At 35.4% G+C, this 11,081-nt stretch overlaps 1 non-coding gene across 1 annotated transcript; it reads right to left on the reverse strand.

The window, feature by feature from the left end:
* Window positions 1-7,067: 7,067 nt before the first annotated feature.
* LOC122124543 lies at window positions 7,068-7,171 on the reverse strand. The gene has a single exon (XR_006150592.1). It is a non-coding gene; the product is annotated as a U6 spliceosomal RNA (small nuclear RNA).
* Between the last annotated feature and the right edge of the window lie 3,910 nt (window positions 7,172-11,081).

An 11,081-nucleotide genomic window follows, 5' to 3' on the forward strand; every position in this document is an offset into this window, starting at 1 on the left:
GAAGTAACACGTAAGAAGAAATGAAATTGAAATGTCAGTAAACCACTTCCCATTCCAGAAAAATCTAGGACTCAATGAATTTACCATGAAAATAAGGCCTGCAAAGAACTTAAAATACACAGATGTAACTCTTCAATGGATAGAAAGGGAAATGGAATTATCAAACACATTCTATGAAGCTAGAATTAGACTCTTCCTCAAATCACATAGGGACTCACCAAAGAAAAAGAACTATGAACCCAACTCTTTGATAAACAATTATGCAGAACTTCTTAATAAATTTCTCACCAACTAATTTCAGCAACTAACAAAATATAATATTGTATGATCAAATAGGATTCACCCTAGGATACAATTGGATTGAATATTCTTGTCAATAATCATAATACAAACCATAGGAGAAGCAGGGACAAGAAAACACATGATCGTCTATAGGGATGTAGTAATAGCTTTTAACAAGGTCCAATACCCCTTTATGAATAAAAGGTCTGAGAAGCTAGGAATGCGTGGAACATTCCTCAATATAATACACACACACACACTCACACACACACACATATATGACACACACATACATATATATATGAAACACATATATCACACACACACACACACACACACACACACACACACACACACACATATGACAGAGATAATTAGCATTTACCTAACCGTGGAAGCATGGAGACATTAACATCAGGAATGAGACAAGGATGTCCACTCTCTCCACTACTCTTCAATATGGTAGTGGACTTTCTAGCAAGAGCAATAGGCAAGAGAAAAACATAAAGGGGATCCAAATAGGGAAGAAGTAAAACTATCCCTTTTTTACAGATGAAATGATCCTGTATTTAAAGGACTCTATAGCTTCCTCCTCCAAGTTACTAAAGGTGACACTAACCTTCAGCAAAGCAGCAGGGCATAAAACCACTAGAGTCAGTAGTTTTTCTGTGTTACCAACAATGGGAAGATCCAGGCTGAAATCCCAAAAAACAACCTCATATGTATTAGCTTCAAAATCAAAGCAAATCTAAACTAAACCAAACAACAACAGGAATTAATTAATTTAATTAAAAATGTGAAGGACCTCTACTGTGAAAACTTTAAAAATCTAAAAAGGGCAATTGAAGGAGACTCAAGGAAATGGAAAATCTTTTAATGCTCCTGGTTGGAAGAATTTACATGAAGAAACGGCAATACTGCCCCCAAACAATTGACAATGCAATACTCATCAAAATCTCAACTATATACCTCAATACAATAAAGAAAGCAATCCAAATTTAATAAGGAATTACAAAATTACAGATGAAACAGAAGGCTTAGAAATGAACTCATGGGCCTATAGTGATCTTACACACACACACACACACACACACACACACACACACACACAGAGTGGAATTCTGTTCACCCTTCAGAAAGGATGACTTTTCACAAGTCTTAAGGAAAATGAAAGGCTTGGTACAATTATACTAAGAGCAAAAAGAACGGAATGCAGACTCAGAGCAATATAAGTTTCATGGATCCATTCATTTATGGTAGCTAGAAGGTGCCTACAAGTCTACAAATAAACAAGAATGATTCTATCTCGTCTCAGTTAGAATGGCCATTATCAAGAAAGCTAACAATAGCAAATGTTGACAAGGATGTAGCCAATTGGGAACTCTATTACACTGTTGGTGGGAAATTACACTTGTTCATCCACTGTGGAATGCAATACAGAGTTTCCTGAAAAGACTAAATATAGATCTCCCTTAAGACCCAGTAATTCCCCTCATCGGCAGTAATTCAATAAATAACAAGCAAGCTCACATGAAAGCTACCTGCATAACCCAGGCCCAGAGTTCAAGGACTTGCAAAAAGTTACCACTGCTGTTATTTGTTTCTTCAAATATGAACTTTCGACATGAGAAACCAAATCATTCTTTTTGCACTAGCTAGGATAGGACTTAAATGTTGTGGGTGATAAAAAGGCTTCTTTGTTGAATGTTAGGAAAAGAGGTAGGCAGTCCAAGAAAAGGGAGATTTTGTTGTTGTTAGTTGAGGGGCTTGAAGTCTGGGCTTGGGCACTGTCCCTGAGCTCTTCAACTCAAGGTGAGTTCTCTACCTCTTGAGCCACAGTGCAACTTCTGGTTTTCCTGTGGTTAAATGGAGATACGAGTCTCAGGGACTTTCCTGCCCAGGAGGCTTTGAACCACTGTCCTCAGATCTCAGCTTCCTGAGTAGCTAGGATTACAGTTGTGAGCCACTGGCACCAGGATAAAAATGGGGGAATTTTAGCAAAGAAAATCCACCTCTTCACCTGTGTCTAAACCTCAGATATCACTAACACTTCATCCTCAACTCATTTCATCAGATATTTGTAAAGTTTCTCTTTCCCTTTATGTAGGAATACTGCAGTCAATATCAACTCATCTGTGGGACTGGATTAATTGTATGTTAATTGCTAGCACCTAAATCAAGAACTGTTACATCAAAACAAATGAACCTCTCATTTGGAATAATTGTTTTCTCTTTTTATTACAAATCTGTGCTTTATTAATTCCTAATGTGATACTGGACCTCCTGATAGAATGATGATATTTTCTTTCTCTTCAGCAATTGTCCTTCTCCCACATGTGGTCAAATATTTAAGATTTCAAAGATTTCCATTGATAATTCATAAAGTTGACCTCTAAGATAATGTGCATTTCTGGAATTTGGTCTGCTGTCTTGTTCTTACATGCACAGGCTTTCTATGATTTATTTGTTCTACAAGGAATTCTACTTTCCAATCTTCGTGTGATCAATTTTAGTCCCTCTCATCAGTCTTTCTGACCCTCTCTCTGGAGTCTCATTTGAGTCTGTCTCATAAAAAATATATTATCAACTAAATGACTCTCAACTTCTGTTTCTGGCCTGACTTCATGTAGTCTGTGATAGCAGCCCTGACTGGCTGTGCTTACTGGAGTGTTTTTTGTTTGTTTTGTTTTTGTTTTGTTTTGTTTTTAGAAGTCTAGGATCACGATTGAAGGTAGTAGCTTTTCTGAGCCTTTGTGATCCCCTGGCTTAGAGTCAATGGGTTTTTCTCCTAAAGATACAAAGAACAGGTGACTAAATTCCTGTTTAAATTGTCTCAAAATGAGGCAATCTGGCATCCTTGCAAAGCCATCAAAAATTCTCTATAACCAATTACAGAATGTTATATCAAGATGGCTTGTTAAGATGACTGTTCATTGGAAATGTTCATTTCCAAGTCACCACCATACAACTGATCACATCCCTGGGAGCAGACTTTTGGAAGAAAGGTTCCCCTTCCTTCCTTATCTTATTATAGATCAAACCATAATATTCTGCAGTTGTGGTCAGCCTGGAGCACCTTTTCCCAAGAATATTTTGTAGTGTAAAAGAGGACCAACTATCAAAATAAAGGTGAAAATACTTGTCTACTACAGAATGATTTATTGTGCTTATATCTATTGTTATTTTCACAAAAAAAATCTATTGTTATTTTCATTACTTCAAACACATGGATAATTTATATTGGGATTAGACAAGTGGCAAAGGATTAATAGAATAAAGATTCCATTTACTTTCATATATCCAATATAATATACTTAACCCCTTATGAAAAATTAAATCCAACTGTAGAAACAATGTCAAAAATATAAAATAAGCCTTAATATGAATAATCTGGCACACATAAACCATCATCTACTCAGAAATGCAGTCTCTATAAATATTTATTTGGTGCAAAATAATAAGAATTTAATTAATGTATATGACTTTTATGTATCATCTGTAATACTCCTCGTTTATATAATTGTATATAATTTTATAGACGTTACCTAGACAGGAATTTAACGTGCATGTAGAAATCAAATTTCCACAATTTATGCTAGATGAGAAGAGTCATACTCTCTTGTACTGTGTGGTGTGAATTTTACCACAGTGCTGAACCCTTCCACTTAATACCAAAAGTCATGTGCAATAATTTATTATTTGATGTTAAGATGAGTGCTAATTGTAGAATAGACTTAGAATTATTACATTAATTCACAGAATTAAAAAGTAATGATATATTATTTGTTTAAATTCCAATGCTTCTCAATTTTACAATTCATGAAATATATTATTAAAATTAGATTCACTTTCTTCTTTTCTATAGCTGCTAAAAGTAAAATTATATATTAAGGATTCAACATTAAGAAATCAATAATAAGTAACTTATTAAAATGATGTAGTACTAAACTGTGATTTGAATTATGGTTCTAACAAATTGTGATGTAAACAACTGTTAATAGAATTATAGTTCATATTTTTAAACTTACCAGCTTGTTATTTGTTTCCTAATTGTGTCATTTGTTATTTTTGGTCCAAGTTGACTCTTCATCTTTATTGTTTAGTTTTCTATTTTATCTCTATTGGTTTGCTGATTGTGCATTTTGTTTTCCCTTTTTAGTTACTGACATGAGGCTGAAAATCTGAATGCTAGTTAATTACTTCCTATGTTAAAGTAAAATTTCTGCTCTCCACATCTGTTCTACTCTTAGTATAGTACTTTCCCCAGTCCCATATACTGTCTTGCTGCTCTCATGTATTTTATTTTAGTTTATTTTTATTGTGAAAATACCGTACAGAGGGGTTACAATTACATGGGCAAGATAATGAATAAATTTCTTATCAAGCATTGTTGCCTCCGCCTTTGTTTCCCCTTCTCATCCCTTCTTTATTTTATTTTTTATTTAAATTTTACTGTCAAGGTAATGTACAGAGGGATTATAGTTATCTAAATAAGGTAATGAATTTATTTCTTTTCTAATTTGTTATCCCTTCCCCCATTTTTCTCCCTCTTCCCTCCCAACAGCCCCTCCAAGATTATTTCCAACATATTGTCTTCTGTGTATCATTGTTACATAGGCTCCCCCTTGTCATTTGTCTCACCATTTTTCCCTTTCCCTAACCTAGTTCATATTTACAATAACCAGAGTTATTCAAAATCAAATACAGTGACTAAATATTAATCAAAACCAAATACAGCGACTACAGGGGATAAACTATAGGTGGGGAAAATACAAAAGGATAAAAAGAAATCCTGCAGTACATTAAGAACAACAACAACAAAGAACATGTCTTGGAGTTCATTTCACTTGGAATCACCTTATACGGTCATATGTACATAGCTATAGGGCTATTCTGCTCATCTACTAAGATTATCCTTGATGTACACAATAATGCTCCCCTATTACCCAGTAATCTCACTTCTGGGCATTTAACCAGGTGGCCACAAGCAATGCCACACTAAAGCTACCAGCACAATTATGTTTATCACAGTATTATTTACCATAGAAAAGATATGGAATCAATCTAGAGGCCCCTCAGTAGATGAATGGATCAAGAAAATGACACAAACACACACACACACACACACACACACACACACACACACACACACACACGGAATACTATGCTTTCATCAGAAAGAATGATACCACCTCATTTGTAAGGAAATGGAAGTTCTTGGAAAAAAATTATATTAATTAAGCCAGACTTAAAAAAAACATAGGTCCCAGAGTTTCCTTTATTTGTAATAATTAGTTTACACCAAGGATAATCTCATGTATTTTAATTAGACATTTTGTCCTATGTTGAGCATACAACATTATTGTTATATTGTTTGTTATTATTTCTGCAAACAGGCAGGTATATTTAAAGAATTATGTTTATCTTATCCAATACTGGAGGAAGAACATCCAAAAGAGCAACCCCTATTAGGAAGAACATCTCGTACTTACTTAGCTTCATTCCTATGTAAGGCCAGTGTTGTCCCCTGTATCCTCATGTTGTACATTACAAATCTATACCGGTTCATCCTGTATCTCTACTATTTTCTACATTATGACCTAAATGCCCCAGCAATTCCACTTTGCTTTACTTTAAAAAAATATTCTCTCTTAATGTTTGAGTTTGGTGTGTGTGTGTGTGTGTGTGTGTGTGTGTGTGTGTGTGTGTTTACAAAAAACAGAAGACAACATTTTTCCTCATTTAGAATACATCATTCAGGTCATTATAGGTTGTGGATAATGGGAGAAGTCTTGTTTTAAGGATGAAACATAAAAATATATTTGTGCATGCACCACAGTTTATTAGTCTGTAGTTGAACACTTAACTTCAATTATTATCTTGGCTTTTGTGAATAATGTGAATAACAATGAAATACAGATACATTTACAAGTTACCCAGAGAGAAATAATCACATGATTGGTGGGTCAGATGATATTTCAACTTTGGATTTCTTTAGAAAACTGCATACTATTTTCTACAAGGAGAATACTAACCTGTATTTTGACCAAGAGTGTAGAAAGTTTCCCTTTCTCCACACTCTCACCAGCCAACATTATTACCTTTTGAGTTTTTTTTAAAAGGGCAGGTTTTTACTGTGTGCAGGACCCAAGATGACCTCAGACCCAAATCCTTTTACTCCAACCTCCTAAATGCTTCGAATTACAAGCCTTTACCACCACACCTGGTTCTTTTGATTTTTTTGATGAGGGTTATAATAGTTATGAAGTAGTATCATAGTAATTTTGAATTGCATTTCTCTAATGACTTCTGTTTACAAAGCATTAAGCCAGCATAGAAGTGGTATTAAACACAACTTTGTAAACCCACTGGCAATTTTCTCTGGGCCTGGCTTACTTCACTTAATATAATTTTTTACAAGTCTTTCCATTTCCTAACAAATGGGGCAGTCATTCTTTCTGATGGAGGCATAGAATTCCATTGTGTATATATACCACAATTTCTTGATCCATTCATCTAGAAGGGACATCTGAGTTGGTTCCATATCTTAGCTATCATAAATAATGCTGCAATAAACATAGTTGTGATAGTAGTTTTAGTATGGTCTTGTTTGTGGTCATTTAGGTAAATCCCCAAAAGTGGGATTGCTGGGTCAAAGGGAAGCTTTATGTGGAATCTTTTGAAGAACCTCCATAATGCTTTCCAAAGTGGTTGAACACGTTTACATTCCCACCAACAATGCTGTATGGTTCCCTTGTGGCCACATCCCCTCTAGCATCTGTTGTAAAAATATGGAACGCTCCACGAATTTGCATGTCATCCTTGTGCAGGTTCCATGCTAATCTCTGTATCGTTCCAATGTGAGTGTATGTGATGCTGAATTGAGCACAGAATATTTTTTATATCTAAAGTGCAATTGATTTTTTACACTACACAATTCAAAAAAAGGAAGTTCAAAAGAATTGTCGTAAAATTTTACAACCATATATTTCTTTTTTTATTTTTATTTTTTGTGAACATACTGTACAGAGGGGTTACAATTACATGGGCAAGATAATGAGTACATTTCTTATCAAGCATTGCAGCCTCCTCCTTTGTTTACTCTTCACATCTCTTCCCAGCCTCCTCCCCCCGCCTCCCCCACCCAATCCTCTCCTCCCCCCCGCCCCCCCCGCACCAAAGTTGTAAAGTTCATTTTCGACATGACAACTTGCACTTCTCATTGTTGCAACGGGTCCACCTGTATCCTTAAATGACTTGTTTTTCCCCATCTCCTCCACAAATTATACCGACATCAAATATAGTGAAAGCAGGGGTTATACTGTGGGGGAGGGACATACAAAGCAACAAAGAAATAATCTTATAAATGCATAAGAAACAAATGCATGAAAGAAAAAAAAACATTTAAATACATATCTAAGGGTTCATTTTCCTAACATCACATTATCTGACCTTTTTTGCTTGACTCATACATATACTAGATATTGCAAATAAGGGAAACCATGGGACCTATGTTTCTTTGGGCTTGGCTTACTTCACTTAATATAAATTTTTCCAAGCCTTTCCATTTCCTAACAAATGGGGCAATGCCATTCTTTCTGATGGAGGCATAGAATTCCATTGTGTATATATACCACATTTTCTTGATCCATTCATCTACTGAGGGGCATCTGGGTTGGTTCCATATCTTAGCTATGGTAAATAATGCTGCAATAAACATTGTTGTGCTGGTAGCTTTAATGTGGTCTTGTTTGTAAACATTTGGGTAAATGCCCAAAAGTGGGATTGCTGGGTCATAGGGGAGCTCTATGTGAAGTCTTTTGTGGAACCTCCATACTGCTTTCCAAAGTGGTTGAACAAGTTTACACTCCCACCAACAATGAAGTAAGGTTCCCTTCTATCCACATCCCCTCCAGCATCTGTTGTTATTAGATATTAGAGTTCTTGATTTTTGCCATTCTAACTGGGGTGAAGTGGTACCTTAATGTTGTTTTGATTTTCATTTCTTTTATGGCTAGAGAGGTTGAGCATTTCTTCATGTGTCTATTGGCCATCCTTCTTTCTTCTTCAGAGAAGTTTCTCTTTAAGTCTTTAGCCAATTTATTTCATGGGCAGTTGTAGAACCATACATTTCTTACATAAGCACACATTTAAGAATAAAGTCAAGATTGACATGTCAAAAACAAAATAATTCCAGATGTTTGTTATTCAAGAAACGTATAGGAGGAGGAATTCAACTATTCTGTACAAGGCACCTGTCATAATGAACACTGCAGCAAGTGTTAAGGTTTGTTAAAAGTTTTAATGTTCTAAATATATTTAATTTTGGGAATTTGTTTATATATGCCAAAATTAGGACTGTTTGGCAAGTATAAAACTTTTCTATAAAGTATTTAAGCTGTTATAATAGCAGACATATCCTACTAAGTATGTACATTTCAGAATTTAGAGAAATTTTATTAATGAGAAGTCACAAAGTTTTGTGTAAAGAAGCAGAATAAAGAGTTCACACTTTGTTTACTACACAGTTTCTGTTAAAACTTTAGGGCTTCCTTAGTTTATATGTTAATGAGGAAAAATGATGATATAAGCCACAAACAAATAATGAAATGTGCCATAAATAGTAATCTTAGTGGGTAACTTTAAAGACTGCTCATATTCTATAAAACTCTTGTTGAACATCACAACCTTAGTCAGTGTTAAATGTACAAGAATATGAGAAAATAGTAAAACCTAATATGTAGCATATTTCAAATAGTTAAAACACTGATGTTTTTTATTTTATTAATTAATATTTAATTATTGGTTTTCTTTATTTGTAGCATCGCTTTACTTGTTGACATATAGTACAACTTTTTTTGGGGGGGGCATCCAGTCATGGGGCCTGAACTCTGGACCTGGGCCCTGTCCCTCAACTTTTCAGCTCAAGGCTAGTGCTCTGCCACTTGAGCCCCAGAGCCACTTCCGGCTTTTTTCTTTTTGCTTATGTGGTGCTGAGGAATCGAACCCAGGGCCTCAGGCATTCAAGGCAAACGTTATACCACTGAGCCACCTTCCCAGCCCTTGTACAACCTTTTGTAAGTCATCATTAGGAGGTGCTTTGAGAAGGTTACTTGGATGGCCAAACCAATTTTTATAGGTGCATGTTAATTTACAAAGAGGAAAATTAAGAACAAAATATGTATTAAAAAATAGAGTCTGAATCAGGAGTGTTGATAAATGTTCACACCTAATATCTTAGCCCTAGGCTGAAGCAGTGGTATTACAGAGTTGAGGCCACAAAACGTGACAGACTGTGTTTTGTTTTGTTTTGTATTTTGATTTTGTTGGTGATGGGGCATGAACTCTGGGGCCTGGGTGCTGTCACTCAGCTCAAGGCTAGCGCTTCCACTTGAACCATTGCACCACTTCCATATTTTTTGCTTATGGGTGCTGAGGAATCAAACCCTGGGCCTTATGCATGCAAGGCAAGCACTCTACCACTGAGCCACCTTCCCAGCACCTGAGAGACTGTGTTTTAAAAAAAACCATCTAAATAACATTTGCTTTCTGCTTTGGGTTATATAAGGAAATATATAAATATATTTTTATATTTTTGTGAATTGAACTTCTAAATTTATACTAACTTCAGCCACTTTATCCTTTTCAAAGTCATGAAATATCTGTGAGAGTTTGCTTCTGTGAAAATTGTTTTTGCATTTATAATTTCTTCTGAGTTATTTTTATTTTTATCAAAATAACTTTATATTTCATGTTGATGGGTTATCATACATCAAATGCCTTCAAGTGTACATGTAGAGTTTAAAGATAGCAGTATGAATATTCTCATACAGCTCTTGTTTATCTGTTATGCACTTCCAGTATTATGATATTTCTCTCTCTTTCAATCTCTCCCATTTCCTCTCTTTCTCTTTCATGCTCCATGTCTGGTACTTAGGATTTCGGCTGGTCTACTATTCCTTCAGTATCCACTGGTTTTGTGGGAACATGATAGCGACCATCAGTTACCCTTGCATTCTTTAAGAGTTATAACAGTTACATGATATTATTCTTTGCCATTCAAAATGGCAAAACAGCAAATCTAGGAATTCCTTTTCATTTTATTACTATTATAAATTTTATCTCATAAAAATTGTTGGGATGGATAAGATACTGTGACCTGTGACCTAAAAGTTCTTTTTCTTGGGGCGGGGATAGTGGCTCAGTGGTAGAGCGCTTGCCTTGCATGCTTGAGGCCCTGGGTTCGATTCCTCACCACCACATAAGCAAAAAGAAAAAAGCCGGAAGTGGCGCTGGGGCTCAAGTGGTAGAGTGCTAGCCTTGAGCTGAAGATCTGAGGGACAGCGCCCAGGCCCAGAGTTCAGGCCCCACAACTGGACCCAAAAAGAAGTTCTTTTTCTTTTACAAACAACCTTTTTCTTTTATTATCAGTTAGTAACTACATATAATGAAAACAAAGCTATCCTATGGAAAGTAGACCGAAGTTGCTCACAGGGATGAAAAACAAAGGAATGTGAGAAGTGAGTACAAAGGATGCCCATCATAGAGCACAGATCTTAGGAGCAATTTATCATGTACACTTTGTGAGAATGACAATGTGCTGGAAGTATAGGTTAAGTCACTGAACAACTGATATAGATATATAGATATACACATATTTATATCTGCATATTTATTTATATATGCATATATATGTTTTTATGCCCTTATATATGTACAAATGTATGTTACTCTACACACAAGTACACGTATACATATACACATGTATACATGCACACATGGAGAAAGACACATAGTTA

This window comes from Dipodomys spectabilis, unplaced genomic scaffold (assembly GCF_019054845.1).
Source record: "Dipodomys spectabilis isolate Male_0828 unplaced genomic scaffold, ASM1905484v1 ptg000239l, whole genome shotgun sequence".
Lineage (NCBI taxonomy): Eukaryota > Metazoa > Chordata > Mammalia > Rodentia > Heteromyidae > Dipodomys > Dipodomys spectabilis.